At 38.3% G+C, this 16,364-nt stretch overlaps 1 long non-coding RNA gene across 1 annotated transcript in view; it reads left to right on the forward strand.

The window, feature by feature from the left end:
* LOC117163532 (uncharacterized) overlaps positions 1 to 16,347 on the forward strand; it is a 176,662-nt gene extending 160,315 nt beyond the window's left edge. The window contains exons 6-8 of the long non-coding RNA XR_013059195.1: positions 12,822 to 13,081; positions 13,172 to 13,958; positions 14,067 to 16,347. This is a non-coding gene — a long non-coding RNA (uncharacterized LOC117163532). The remainder of the gene's footprint in view (positions 1 to 12,821; positions 13,082 to 13,171; positions 13,959 to 14,066) is intronic.
* Positions 16,348 to 16,364: the final 17 nt, after the last annotated feature.

Consider the following 16,364-nt stretch of genomic DNA (forward strand, 5'->3'; position numbering starts at 1 on the left):
TTCTTAAAGATGATCGAACCTTGTGTGATTTAAATTTACATGTTTGATTGCTACTTCATAGATGATTCATCTTATAAGATTTAAATATTTATTGCCTATAGTTCGTACTATTATTATTATTACAAAAAGAAAGATATTTTTGTACACGACTATTTTATATCAATCATGTAAAACACAATTTTTATATTATGTAGAAAATAATTCAAATACAATTTTTTAAAATAAATCTTAACAAGTACAATTAAATTAACAACTAATATCAAATTGTATACGAATGTTATAAAGTTAAAAAGTTCATCATCTACGCCTCTAAGAGATCAATCGATAGAAATTCTGGTATATTTCAAATATAATTATTATTCATGAAATATTTAGAAGAACATCGTTCCCGTGAGATCGAATTTTATATGGACGTCGAAAGGAGCTTCGCAGTCGAAGTTCAGAAAGCAGGCGTCCTGCCATAAAAACGTTATGACCGCGTTATTGCGTACATATTTTAGTGGTGCGTGAGAATGCTAAGAAGCGGAAGTAATCATGCGAAAGGACAACTGTAAGAGGCAATAATACTCTCGTGACCTACGAACAGGGGTGATGTATCGTACGATAAAAGGCGAGCAGGTTGATGGTTAAACAAAGAATGCGTTCAGGAGAATGACGTAGACTTGAAAAGCGGCGTATTATAACAGAAACATCGTTTTATTTGGCTCCAGGCCGAAAGGAAATTCTCCATAAACGCTTATCTCGCCAAACGCACAACCAATTTCCTCCCATAATACCGTTTTCCGAGAAACCTTTCAAAAAATTAAACCAGGCATTCTATCACAAATTTCGTAAATTCCAAGGCAACACATATTAAAATCCGCCAATATGTTGCCTAGAAAGCGTACTGAATTCGCAATTTCGTGAAGAACATAGACATTTCTTAACCTGCGAACCAATGACAGTGATATAGCAAGGAAAGTTAAATCAATTAATGCGCATCCTGTTTACCATGCAATTCATTACACTTATTTTTGTTATATTATATTCACTTGTATGTAAAGTGTCTGTAGCTTCAAGTAGAATTTTTACCGTGATCTCTGATGAACATATTTGCAATACTGACGAAAAGTTGAGACACATCGTCTTCAATGGCACAGCTCACGCCTGATTGCCTTGATTCTAAAAATTGTATAATGCCAGACTGCGCATGTGTCAAATCTTTGATTAACTTTAAGCGTCTTATAATATATGACTTAGCATTGTGCATTACGTATTCTCTGTCCACTAGTTGTCTTTTAGCACGGCGATTGATAATTAAATCCGACGATACCTGATCGCTGCCTCTATCGCTAAGAGTTTACACAGTTCTTATTTATTACACTAATTACGTGTTCATTTGTTACGAACTGCCTGCCAGTATTATTCGAAAGTGAACCTTAAAATATATATAATTCAGGATCATCTATCAAAAAATGGGAGGAAATGGCACAGTATGTGGAAGAAGTTGGGGCGGAGCCAGACGTCGGTCATCTTGGATTAGAAAAGGAAAAAAAGGAGCAAGGAACGTCAAAACCGAGAGGACCCCGAACAATTTCCATCGCACGAGCACGGTTTCGTTTGTCGGACGCTTCCAAAACACGACATTGCGTTTACACGGTGGGAAAGTGGACGGGACGGGGGAGGTCAGAGGGTGCGCGAGGGTGGCAGGACAGCGTCGTCGACGCGTGCAGCACGTAGGTTGATAGCCAAAAGCAGCGGTTGGCAGGACAGGGGAACGTGTCACGCGATCCGTGAGTAATTCGCACGAGCCGAGGCCCGAGCCTGCCTGCCTGCTTAACAGAGTGTTATAATCTATTTACGTTAACATTACCAACGTTTAACGTGGTTGCTCCGCATCCCCGGGGTCAGAGAAAGGGGTTGGTTGGGTAGGAAGGAGGTAGAAACAGCCGTAGAAGGGGTAGACCCGGTAACGTATCTCTCTGTCTCCCTCTCACTTTACTGTGTCACTGATTCTCCGTCTCTCTTCATCTAGCCAACGTTTCCTGCCGTTCTCTTTAGCCACCTCTGCAGCAGACAGCACTCAAGAATTGTCGCGGCCACGTTAGGGCTTTTGGAAACAAGCGTTAATTCGTGCGGTCGCTCGCTCTCGCATTAATCGCGGCTTCGTGCATGCCTCTGTGCGTCACTCCGTGTCCCAGTTGCCATTTCGCCGCATGGAATCAAGTGTACCGATTGGAGCGATGCGACGAAAAAAGAAAAACCACCATTTGTTACTAGAATTTCGAGTTACGAATTATATGCTTTGACAGGGATATCGTCGTGTCAGAGGTTTCGCGTGTTTCGCTATGAGAGAATACGAGAATATTGGATCACAGAGGTATAATGTGTATCGAAACTAGAAAGCTGTTCTTTTTATCATGACTGTTAATACGAAGGTAGAATAGATGTTAAAGATTCAGACTAATTTAAGAATCGTTAATAAAGAACTTGTAATTTTAAAATAAAATTGTATGTTATAAAAACCGATAAATTTCTAAGAGATTGTAAAATTAGTGCTCGACAACAGTTTCCATCGATATCTCCTAACCTTTCTCGAATCCTGAAAAAATCAAATATTCATCCCGATGTATCTGAAGTTCCTTCGATATTTCCATCTACTAAAATATTCCTACGTACTCACATTAAGATATCTAAATACTAAAGATGAAAATAAAAATTTTCCATAAGAATAATTCTACCTAAAAGTAACAGAGATAATAAACTTTTCACGGTTCTTGATGATCGCGGCCGACAGACAAGGAATCCCCGAGATCCAGACAGAGAAACGAAGTTATCGTTGTTCGTACGCATAATTTTCCTTTGTGCCTTCTAAATTCAATACACAGCGAACGTCAGAAATCTCGCGGCGGTTAACATAACGACAGCGATTATGGAGTGGGACGGCGCTCGGTAGTCCGAATCTCGCGCGATTCGAGGCATATTAGCAGCACACAATGAGGCGCAAGTTCAAGTAACAGAGCATTGTACGGAAGCGGAGGCGGCAGTTGGTCCGTGAACGGATTACGGACACATTCGCGTTGTAGAAGGTACAAGGCTCACCGCCGACAGCCAGAGGAACACGTACCTCTACGTACGTTCCGTTTGAACGAGCCTGTAGGCAAAGAGGCCTCCGAGCGTGTACATCCACGCTCGGCATATGCACGACAATACGGGCTAAATGCCCAGCTCCAAGCAAACCGGCAACTAACTCCGCGAAACGTCCTGAAACTTTAGATGCGATTATCTGGAGGTTATGTCGTAACAATTATGGGGCTGCCACTCCGCGGAATCAGGCGACTGCTAACTTGTTTGCTGCGCGCTCACCTATTGTCCTTCTGTCACAAATAATTTTCGAGGACGCGGGCTAATGGACAAGGGAGCCTGCGCGTAGAAACCGACGCTGCAAAATCACTCACATATGACGTTCTTTGGCCTTCTCTTTCATTTCGGTTATCGGAAGGAGCATCTGTTAATCTACGATTTTCATCGAATATAGTTAATTAAGTAATAGGTATCGGAAATTTGTTATCATAATTATCTAGGGAGTTAAGTGATTGGCAACAGAAAGAATTTGTAGCATGAATAGTTTCAATTAGAAAGTATTTTTTAAGTTATAAAGATACTTAAACAAAGACCTTGGGCAATTGAGTTGCCGTTAATGATTTCAGCAATGAATGCCAGAAACAGCAATGGACATTACATTGAGAAATAATTGACACAATTTTCGATAAAGAAAGTTAATTTCCCCTTCAAGAATAGTTTCTCAATCAACCTAACATAACATGGTTCACATGAAATTCGAAAGAACTCAGTTCAAGTATCTGACTCTTTATGTAATAAATGATATGATACAAAATCACTCTTTTTATATTCAAACCAGTTATGCCAAACCAACTCTGTCTCTATCATAGGTAATAATTACTCGAATCAGACGGCAAAATTTACCTATTCTGGACGTTTAATTTTCCTCCTTATTGATCCCGCTAAAATACGGACGCAATGGCTGTAAACCACAAAAGGTGTTCCTCGGGGTTCGGGCGCGGACCGCGCGAAGAAAAGAAACGACGAGCTGGCACGTCGATAAAAATCCCTGTCCAGCGATTGTAAAATTTTATAGTCGCGGGGAATAAAGATGGTATCACAGGCGAAACCGGGACCTCCCGTTATCGGTACGCACGAGAAGGGGAGAAGTTTAATATTTGGCCGTCTACGGATTTCTGGCGGGGCTGGGGGAGGAAGGAAGCGCCGGCCACTCAATGCGTTTGGGGACGATAAGCGAGAGAGAAGGCGAGAGGGAGACGGGTGCCTGCCGGGCTTGACAAATAAAATCTGAACAACCTGCTGCTTCGTTGTTTACCGAAGGATACCTGCGGCATTAACGGTACAGGTGGAAGGGGGCCTTGCAGGGAAAACCAAATATGCGACGATAACAGAATGACTCCCAGGTGGTGTCAGCGATTTTTTCGTGGATCCACCGCCCGCTATCAACTCATTCCGTGACGCAACACTGTAAACGTATGCGTGCATCTTACCGATGAATTTCTGCTGCTTCCGCACAATCAACACGACGTGATTGCTTCATTTTCGATATTCGTTTCGATCTCGTTCATTTAGTGGTAATTACAGAAAGTCGATTAAGTGAGATACCGTGTCAATGAAGTTGTTATACTTTACTATTGACACGCACTGTTTGTAACACTATTCTTGAAAGATATTGTTTAGCAAAATATTAATTTTGTAAAAATATATTGCCTAATGATTTTACTTAAACGAGCCTCTCAGAAGTCGGACTGGTCGACTTCGATTTTAATAAATTTTTCGATTTTATTACTTATACATATAAAGCATGTGAGGCAAATAATCGTAAATTCCATATTTGAAAACGCTTGTAACATCATCACGATTTTCTACTATTCAATTTACAGAGTTGACCAATGTAAATTCTGAGTGATACAACACTTACTATGAGTTTTTCGAACTACCCAATATTACATCAATAGGATCGTCTTATACAATAATTTACCAACTAATAATGTTAGTAAATTGACAAGTTGCAAGCTACAGATTTCTTTCCTATAATTTTATAATCTTCGCACGAATAAGATAATCCAATACATTATGATTCGTAAAATTCATTTGCGTCTTGTTGAATTATGCGAGGATATTTACTAATGCTGATAACTTATGACCTGTAAAATTTCGTCTACAATCTATTAGTTCAGTTGTGTAGGATAATCCATATGGCACTAGCGCAATCTTAAACTACTAAAATAAAATAGAAAAAACGGAATAAGTATACTTGAATATACAATTTTCCATCCTCGACGACGTTAATAGAGGGTTAACAGGGAAAGGCGGTGCATTTCATCACCTAACCGCATTCATTTCCGGTTGGCGAAGAAGCTCGTAGACAATTTCTCGTGGCGCATCTAGCATATCCAGGCGAAGAAAAACACAACCGAAGCCGGATGAAATCGGATGTGACCGCGTTCTCTTCGTATATTACGGTAGACTCACCCCTTCCGGTGAGCCGTTCGCGCTGAGGGCGATATGAGCAGCACGTGGTGCGATGCGGTCGTCGTACGTGGTGGCTGGTATGGTGGTAACGCGTACGCAGAGAGGAGGAGGGCCGTGTCGCAACGCGGCTGAGAATTACTCGACGAACCTGGCCCCCTTCGCGAATTATACGATTCACCTGCTTCCTATTTTACGACGTTTATATTACACTGCGTGCCCGAATCTTACCTCTGTCTCGCCCGCAGTCGCGGACTTTTCTTCGCTTTCTCGACGTTTGTTTTATCGTGGCCGAAATGAAGCTTTCGAAATTTCGGGAGCCAACGTTTTACCACCTTCACATTTTCACCCGTGAGGTCGTATGTGGAATAAATCTTACACAGCTGTGGACGAGCCTTGCTTAGTGGTCATTTGTTTAAGAAACACTAGTATTCGTTTTTTATTCTGGTTGTTGATTACAAGGTAATTATTAGGGAACCGATACGAAGATTGAAAAGAGGTTTGGATGGAGATCGATTCAATTTTAAGGTATTTTCATATAGGAAATTATTCTTTCTTTATTTGTAGTGTATTCATAGAAAATTACATCGAAAGCGAGGACACCTAATTTTGGAACGCCATTTTCTAGATATCTGTAAATAGTATTAAATGTTCTAAAATCATGTTACCTCTATCCGAAATCCTTACTATTACTTATATCTGAGAAACACCAAGTGAAATTTTATGAAGTTCAACGTACAGAACACATGGTACGAATTAATCACCACAACTAATTTACATATCTTTTGTATAACATAGTATATCTTTGTGAGAAACTGGAAGAACACGTATGTGTTTCAACGGGAACTTGAAATACATTTAAATCAATTAACGTTATCTCAAGAACGTCCCACCGGTATTTCATGGTAGCAAAATAATCAAGTAAAAGATTCGAGTCTTCGAAGTCCTCTAGAAAATTATTTATGTTCTAAAAACCCTTGAAACAGACGGTAGTCGAGTGGCTGCTACCGGTCGTACACCCTTCGTCGTGCGTTTATGTATACAGACTAACGCCACGACCTATGACACTGTTTAGTCTAGTTCATGGTCGCCGACAAACAGGCTATAATCCTGCCTATTTTCGTAGACCTGTCGTGACAGATGCTCAGCGGTATCGACCTACCAATTACTCATGATGCATTCCTGTTTATTCCAAAGGGAGATTGTTTAGTGTTCTTTGAGAATTTCTGGAAACACTTGACGAAGAAAGTGACCCATTCAAACTGCATTCCTTATCCCCTGTGAAGCTTTCTTAAATAAAATCAGTGAGAAGAAGGAGTGTATTTTGGAGGACACGATAAGTCCAAAGTTCACAGACTGTCTATAAAATGTTTAAATTACAAGATATTTCTTAGAAGCTGGTTCGATTAAATCACGATTTGAAGATTATCATAGAAATACATTTTAGGAACTTTATGATATTATATACGATATATATATGATAGAATCTGACAAGTAACAATTACAATTTATTGTTCACCTTGTTCTATAATCTTTCTCTATCCTCAGATAGTTTGTCATTCCATTCTCGAAGAATTTTTCGTTCGTCTCCAAATTTTCAAAAGTTATCCATTAAGAAAATACTGTAGGCATTGAATATTTTTCAGTTATTGTTACATGCTTACAAAGTCAATGCAACATAATAATTATTAATTTTACGAATAACGGTATTATCTCTTTTCGTCGATAATCGATTTTAAAATAAAACTTGATATCTACGCTCTCAAAATGTCAATAAATTTAAAGAATACGTTTCTGTCTGATAAATTTTGGAAGAATAAAAATGTACACAATTAAGAGAAACCGTTCTTCTCTGAAGAAGATTTACCCACGGTACATGTATACAGGTCCGCTAATGCCTGAGACCGTATAGATTGTTGTTAATGGGAGTTATAAGGACGCATTAGCCTGATAAATAGTAATGGGGTTTATTGGCGGAAAATCAGAAAATATGAGGAGGTCGCGTCTCCCTCTTTTCTTGGCCCATGCCTGGTTACACGGCACGCCGTTGCATTTTCTTGGGGTCTGCCACGCCGAGACCATAAGCACGTATATATGGACTTGGACTTTATTATATTTGCTGACCATAAGGAGGCTTCATCGGCTATTTCCGTGAAATACGGCTTTTTGAGGGTTTCTGCGATCATTCTTCCGTTCCGTTGTTTTCGTGTATCCTTTCGTTTCTGCGAAAGATACCCAACACAAGAGCTTCCTTACAGTGTAATTAATTACTGAATGAACGTTTTCCACAAAATTAAATATCATAAAATCTAAAATCAAATGAAATAGTAGATTGTAATTATTGCAATATATATTTAATGTATTTTAATAATAATTGCGATAATTAAAATATATAGTTTCTATTTAGGAAAGTACAAAATATTTGTCGAAGAATTTTTTCAGAACACTCTTGCAATTAATAGTTAATGATTCTTTAAATAATACATAGCAGATATGCAGATGAATTATATCATACCACCTTATAGGTAATTCTACTGACAAATATGTTAAATGCATAAAATTTTACAAATGATTTCTTTCGATCTTCTTTAAGAATTTCTGTAGACTTAATGTATCTTGAATAGATTTGAACGGAAACAAAAATTGAAACTTTTTATGATAAGATGAGTATGTAAAAAAAATTTGATAGCGATAAAGGCAGCCTACAATCATGCTTGGGATATATTTTTTAATGAAACTGTATACATAAAAGTGTGTAACTGAACCCATCCCATTACCTCTACAATCATCGAAAAAGGAATATCTATACGATGTAATAACTACTGTATCGTTCGATTCTTTTAAATTTCCTGAAAATACTTTCATATACATCCACCTTATTTTGAAATATTTGTAAAGTTTTCTACAAACGTCATATATGAAGATTAATCAATAGCCATCTTTTAAAACTTGCGATCTCAATCACAGAAAAATCTCTCCTACGCGTACAAAAGAGTTCGTTGAAATAATCGAGCGACTTTTTTCCGACGGTTCGCCCTTCAATACCGGGCAAATATTCGCGTGGCGGGGAGAATCAAAGGTTGGTTTTGTACTTGTTCGATGATTAAAACGTCGTTTCATATCGGCAGCCGTGGCGTTATCCAACTCGGTTCGCTCGAAAAAAAGGGGGTGGTCCACAGGGATGCTGGCTGGAGCGGGGGTGGCGAGCAGGGGACAATTAACGTGCAGCGAGTACACAATACCTTTTCCCAAACGGCTCGATGTGAACTGCACACTTGTTGCTTATCTCCGCTTCGGCGTAGACATGTCTGTAACACGTTAGGATAACATGTTTAACATGGTAGATAGCTACTTATCAGTTGGTCTTGTTTGCCGCTACACCATAAAGCCCGTTATAAAGTCCAGACAGAGTGTCACGGTGTCCTATAAATTACCTGTACCGTTTGTTGAAAAACGCACGCTGCTTGCGTTATCGAAACGACAAACCTCGTGGCGACTGAACCTGATTTCATATTTACATGGCAGATGCGGAGAAAGCTTTCTGGCGAAGGTAACGTTCGAGGAATTTCGTTGCACAGACGATATGAGAAGAATTTGGCCTCGTTATGTTTGCCTGTATAAGTCTTAGGATCGTTTACGCTACAGAGTTACCTGCAATTACGTAATATTATACTTGAATGATTTAAAGAAATTTGACGTTTCATGCACGACGAAAATAGTATGGAGTTGGAAACTGATTATTTCTTCACTCAATGATATATGATTTAAATCTCGTTTTATACATCTCGTTCTGGTACAGAATAAAGTCTAGTTTCGAAGAAAATTCATATATAATACGACACATCGCTTAGTCATTCAACGCACTCAGTGATGCAAGTACATTTCCTTTCAAAGACAAGCTGTACGTTGATACGTTAATGGGGAATTTAACTGTGAAAAAATACACGGAGTGTAAACAATATGGAAAAATGTATAAAATATCTAAAGTGCAAGTATTCTTTATTACAGTATTCAGCGAGTGAAACAAATCTCTCCTCGAGTTTCGTTTCTTTAATTGAATTCACTAAAATATACATTTACATAAATATATTCGCGTTTCACTGATGAATGTAAAATTACTTACCACGGCAGTAAAGCACGAATGTTGATTCTAAAATTGGCTTGTTCCGCCAAGATACAAAATAAATCTTGATTTTCGCAAAATTAAGAGTAGGTACAACGAGCAAGTGAACCCTTTACCCCTGGCTTGTTCTTCCGAAAGACGGCGGCCATATCGGTGGCTGTAATTCGGCACTGGTTTCATTCGCATAAATAATGTCTTGGGGACTGGAGGTTCCCTTTCCTCGAGTGTGTACCCTTTGTCTTCCGGGTTAGAGGAACCGGTACAGCAACGAGTGGCCATTTTAACCCCTTTTCCTCGCGAGACATAAATAATGATCGTTGCTAATTTGGACCTGGTACAGCCCTTGGCCGGCGGCGAACGTAAACCGCGCAATTATAATGCCGCCACATTAGAATTTATACCGCTTCCCGGCAGCTAGCCTTCCTCCTTCGTAACCTTTTTCTAAAGCTTATGTCCTTAATCCAGTTGAAATATTTTTCCCGCAGCCGTATCGACCCCCGGATTTTCGTCAGGACTTAAGCCATTTAATTAAGTCAGGCCCACTGGTCGGTAATGTCGTTCGTCCCCATTCCATAGGGAAACAACACCATCGGGAGTGGTATCCTTACGCGGTACTCATGTTACATAATCAGAGAAAGTAAAGCCCCGATGGAAAATCTCGAAGTATTCTTCGGTGACTTTTACGGGGTAGAAGTGCGTAAATCGCGATGGATTTTAAATATCGTGGAAATTAAATAAGATGAAGGTGTTAAGATAGAGATACAGATAATAATCGTACAACAGAGCCTTTGGCAGTAGTATATATTAGCTTAATATGATTAAAAAATTGAAAGAAAATTACATAAATTTCTGATTATCTGGCGGTGAATTTATTCTCATGATGAATTACGAAACTAAGTATTTACGAATCTCCAATTCTGTAATTTTTAAATTCACACTATATATTTCTTAAGTAAATAGATACATTTGATACGATCTTTCAAATATAAAAATAAGCCACATTTTAATTAAGCGTTCAATATATATGAATTTTACCAAATAGTTGTCATTTAATATAACGAAACTAAAGATTTTCGTGAAGTGCATCAAAGATTCATGCATGTTAGATTCATGCTATTTGACAATAACTTATATGAGGAGAATTAGGTATTTCAAAATATTTATATGTACAGAAACATCGCTTACATATTTCTAATACTTTGATTATTTCTGGAAAATTCAAGCCCAGATTAAAACGAAAATGTTCATTATTTAATTATATATAAATTTGTAAGTAGAAAGCGATGTTAACGAAATAAGAGGAATATCAGTGGTGTAACAAATTCGACGTTTTATCTATTGTGAACTGCGGGAGAACCGATTGGATGGGGCGCGAGAAATTGCGATATTTCTAGTGTGTAATGCGCGGCAATACGCGCGGCGTTAAATCAAATCCAATTTGAGCTCTTGCGCGTTGCACACCGTGGCATAGAGTACCACCTGACAAACTCATTGGTCTGACAAATTGAATCATTCGCTGTTCAATCGCTTTACATGCACGTGTGTGTATGATCGTCGAACGTCTGTCGCGTTCGTTGTTCCTCGCAGCCCTGCAATTGCTGCAACGCCGTCGATACATCTACCCTGACTGCGTCTTCCGTTCCCTCGATCAACGTAAGTTTCATGTAAATCTCTGTTAATACGATCAATTAAATGATTAAATGGAACGCCATGTAGATCGGTCTCAGAGTAACGATAAAAATAAAATGTATATATAACGTGTAACTGGTATTAAAATGTTGCTTTCGATTTTTGATCTTCTTTGGCACTTCTTTTTTGTTCAGTTACGATATTTGAAATCGAGTGAAATGTAAGTAATTAAAAATTATCTATAATTAAAAATTATATTAAAAATTAACTATAAATCGTCAATAAATTTGTTTCAGAAAATATGTATATCAAACTGAAAATATAGCAATAGTTTTATAACATTGACATTGCACATTCGGATAACAGAAGCTTCTATCCTCTAATTATACATCTTAACATATATATATACGATCCAGATACACAGTATGTTAAAGATGTGCTCGAAACTAGAGTGCAACGACACTGATTAAAATAAGATGAGCCTACTTAACTGAACGTGATTTGCGTCAATTAAAATAAAATGACCTATGTAAGCACGACAGGAAGTCAAACAGAAATAGTAGCAAAATTCTACCATCATACATAATCATTTCACTATAAAACTAAACAAATAACAAGGATTCAATTAATAGGATTCAACTTCGTGTAATTTTTACCTATTTTTCCGTAAAACAAAGAACCATTAAATAAACGCTGGAATTTTGGTAGTTTTACCGAGCATTTAGACGATTTCCAAGGAAAACAAGCAATTTTCCAAATGGAAGCGAAGGTTGTCGTTGCGTGAAATCCTTCCGTGGACCAATCGCGGGTAGAGGAGCGCACATGCGGAGCGCACATGCAGAGCGCATCGAACGCAGGATGCCGAGGCGTTGGCCGTGTGACGCGGTCACACGGTGTGTGACGTGTGAAATGGAGCACGGTCCCTCCATAATTATATGTATCCTATCCCCTATCTTCGATGTCGGTACGATCAACGTGCAACCGGCACGAGCGCAAAACGTGGAGAGTGCATTGATGCAGCGGCGCCTCCGGTGCACAGCGTGCATGTGCATCGCCCACCCATCGGACGTATGGATCGTTCCCCTTCATCCGCGCCACCCCCGATTCACCACGGATGACTGGTCCATCGTTTCGACCAGCAGGACAATCGAGATCATTGCATCGCATTCCCGTGTATCCGACGATTCGCTGAAATTAGTGGCCAGTGCTTTCGGTTAATTATTGCCATCCACCGAAAACATACGACGATCCGCTTTATTTCACGAAAACTTCGAATAGTTCGAATGTTTGGGTGTGATGAGGTGTTTTAATTGTTCAATCGAGGATTGAGCTACAAACTTTAAGCTTCGATATAATCTCCGATTTATAGAAGCTTTAATATTTGAATATTTGTATAATCTTTCAACGTGTAGCTACATCGTTTGGATATATAAAATAAGAGCGTTTTGAGACTTTATTAGTATGAAGTATGGTTAATTAATGTCATATCAACTACATAAATGTAATTAGTAATGGAGACTATTGTGTTTTCCAGATTTAGGAGACTAAATCCAGAAGATGGCAAGTTTAGAGAAAAATCAGGTCCAAAAGTCAGAATAACTGTTCAAGAAACGTGATTCTGCTTCAAAACAAGAGCTTCGTTTCGACAAAAAGATACGCTGCAACGACAGCGACTACGCTTGAAAACAAGAGTTTCCTTCAAGCAAAGAATACAGAACCTTATTAGGAAATGGACCAAATGCGCTTCGGAACTTCAGGGAGATTATGCAAGAAACTGACCCACATTTCAATCGCGTAAATAGTCTTTTTCTTCCTATCTTCCTATTTGTAATTACGGACACACGGCATTAAATGGACATTTAACTGACATTTATATACTTACAGGAAATTAACAAACGCAAAGATACATAGAATATGTTAAAATATGAAAAATATACAAAGCAGCAGCATAAATCTTTGTTTAGGTGCCATTTCTTTGAAATTGTATTTGTATCTATAAAGATACGATCTTTGATACTCATTCCATCTTACGATACCTTTTGTGAAACAAGGAAGAGAAGATCGAAATTCGAATGACAACCTGAGTTTCCGAGGAAGTACATTCGATTAACCGCAAAAATCACGACCAATGATGGCGAGTGTCAACGTAAGGGAGATAATGCCCAGATACGTATCGAGCAAGCGCTGCACGTAATGACGAGCACGAATGCACGTAACATGGATGCGCGCGATACAACTCGGCCCGGATATCGTAGTGGGCGCACATGTGCATCGGTGATGTTTCGAGCTAGAACGATTTCGGAGCGTCGAATTACGCGGCACCGGGTGCACGTGCAGTAGGCGCCTATTGCACAAATCACACGCATTATTGACTACCTTTGTATTTCTCCGGCCGACGCGCCATTGTCCGTGTCACGTGCGTTTCCTTCTCTAAGTACCTACTAGCACAAATAAACCGAGAAAATTTGCTTTTTGTACTTAAAATCATCTGCAATTTCAATTAACGTTTTAGACAGTTCTCTCCGATGGAATATAAATCCACTTACATACTGGACCATCTAAACGAAAATTAGTATAATGATAGTAACAAAAATCTCACAAAAGTATTCGAGATCTGTGTGTAAAATTAATGAACATAGACTATTGAAATTATTTCAGAATACAATTAAAGGTATTAAATTTTAATACATTTAATAAAAATCCATATGGAGCTACGTTTGTGTAGTTTTTAATAATTCACAAAATAGTAATCTCTAATTACGTAATTTTCAAAATAAAGTACCCAGCAGAGATGTTGCAAGTTTCAAAGAATTGGCGACCTTGTAAAGTGGCTCTCAATGGAAATGAACATATATAGCGGAAGATTCAGGGTGGTCAGTGAAAGTGGTCCATGTCCCCAGTGGCCTCGAAATCTCAACTAGAAACCTCGGTACCCAAGACTGGCGCCAGACTTGTCTGCATCTGTTTGGAAGATGAAGTATCTGGCTGGCTTTTCCTGCCTCCAAATCCGTTGAGAAGTGTTCGACCTGCAAACCGGCTTCCGTTCGACCCTCCAAAGACGAACACTCGAAGGGTACTCGATCCATCGACAAACCTATCGTCCGACTTGCAAGTCACACAGAGAGACAGACAGCCGGTCGTGTTTTCTTTCGAACGAGATCCTCGGGAGAGGGAAGTTTATTTACGCGTATCAAGCCTCCTGCCGTCTTTACGATCGTCCACGATATGCTTCGTGTTAACCGGATCTCTGTTAATGGTTCAACGTGTTTTCACAGAGCAAACGGAAGCCTGCTGCCGCTCTTTACCATTTGACATTTAGAAACTGGGAATTATTAGCGATGTGCTATCATTGCAAACGATCGACTGTGAATAAAGTTGTATCTTGAAGTCGTCTTAGGCTGAAACTTTAAGTATTTCATTTCATTTTTAGTTTATTTGATTATCAATGTGCGCTGGGAAAATATACGGACAATACTAAAATTTTAAAAAATCATTGATCAAATTGAAATTATTTCTTTGAAGTAATTTTGGTGATTATTTTCATTCATCTAAGCTTCTATGTATATATACCTAATACGCGTGAATTCAATTCCTTTGATCGAAATATGAAGGAAAAATAAAATTACAATTTGGATGTTGAAGCCACTACTTAATTGCTAATTAATTACGAATTAAATATTTATTTTAATGGTTTAATGGATATTTAATACCTTGGTATGTAGGTATAACTCCACCTGCCACACAGGACTTTATCAAAGAAATATGTATGTATATAGAAATTACAAGCTTGTATAAATCGAAGTTAAGAGCTGCCCTAACCTGTCTCAAACGAGACAGGGGCTTCCACGTCGACTTAAGAAAACTACCAGCCCTTCATGGATGTTTCGAGTGGCTCGACTCGATCTGTCATGTTTACACGAGATCGTGTATACCCGATACAACCCCTCACTAAACTAGATGATGTTTGTTTAAAGTCCCCCAGCTCTTCTGCTAGAATAGACGTCGATTCATCGCATCTAAAGGTCCTCGTAAGCCTAAGTAAATGAAATTACTAGTTTGGAAGTACTAGCCATTCCAGGTTTTCGACGATGTCAGATATCTTAATTTCTCATTTGCATCTTTTGATTTCACTTTATTAGATTGCAAAAAAGGTTCGTAGATCAGCTTTGGATCGGTAAAAGAAAATATAAACTTAAGAAAATACACGTGAGTACTGATCGTCACATTTACAAAGCACAGTACAAAACCTTCACTCAAAATTAAATATCTTGAATTGAAAAGAATGTTTTTTATTCAGGAAGGAATTACAAATTTAAGAAAGAGACAAAATCTCTGGTTAGGATATTTTACTAAAAAAAAAAAAAAGAAATCAAAATAGAAATCATCGTCGAATATTTCTAAAACATCTTTCCTTTGGAGAAGCCAAAAATCTTCGTAATAATTTTTTACTACCTTATACTTTTATAATTTTAAACACATTGAGGATGATATCTAATAATTACTATGAAAAATTTGATGGTGCCTTAGTAAACTGAATACAATGCTGGAAATGATCACTGACACATTATATATATATAAATTTCGAACATTAAAACAAAGATCGTATACACTATGTTATGTTATGTATATATTTTGTTATGTTAGTGCAATAATATTACTCAAGCAGTAGGAACTTGGTATAAATTTCAACAGCACGATCGGTACTGATTGCATCCATTCCTCTTTCCATACGGAATGCTATTCAGACGACTTTCTGTATTACTCTGGCTTCCTCGTGAAAACTTGTTAGACGTTGATCGCCTAGCTCGTCAGAGGGTTAACCTTCTGCGATCTAACTATGCCTCCTAGGCGATAGCGGTGTCAGATATTATCATTCAAATGTATCTTTCAGTTTCAGACTGGATACTTGTGAATCACTCTATATAATCGAAATACAGTGAGCTATTATGAGAATGAACGATATTACAGTGAACTGTTTTTGTCGATAAAATCAGGATCCTGAAGAAAAACAGATTCTCCAACGATAGCTATCTATTTCTTTTATAGCTATATATGTTTTTTTACTAAAGAAGATTTG

Source organism: Bombus vancouverensis, chromosome 9, assembly GCF_051014615.1.
Source record: "Bombus vancouverensis nearcticus chromosome 9, iyBomVanc1_principal, whole genome shotgun sequence".
Classification (NCBI taxonomy): domain Eukaryota; kingdom Metazoa; phylum Arthropoda; class Insecta; order Hymenoptera; family Apidae; genus Bombus; species Bombus vancouverensis.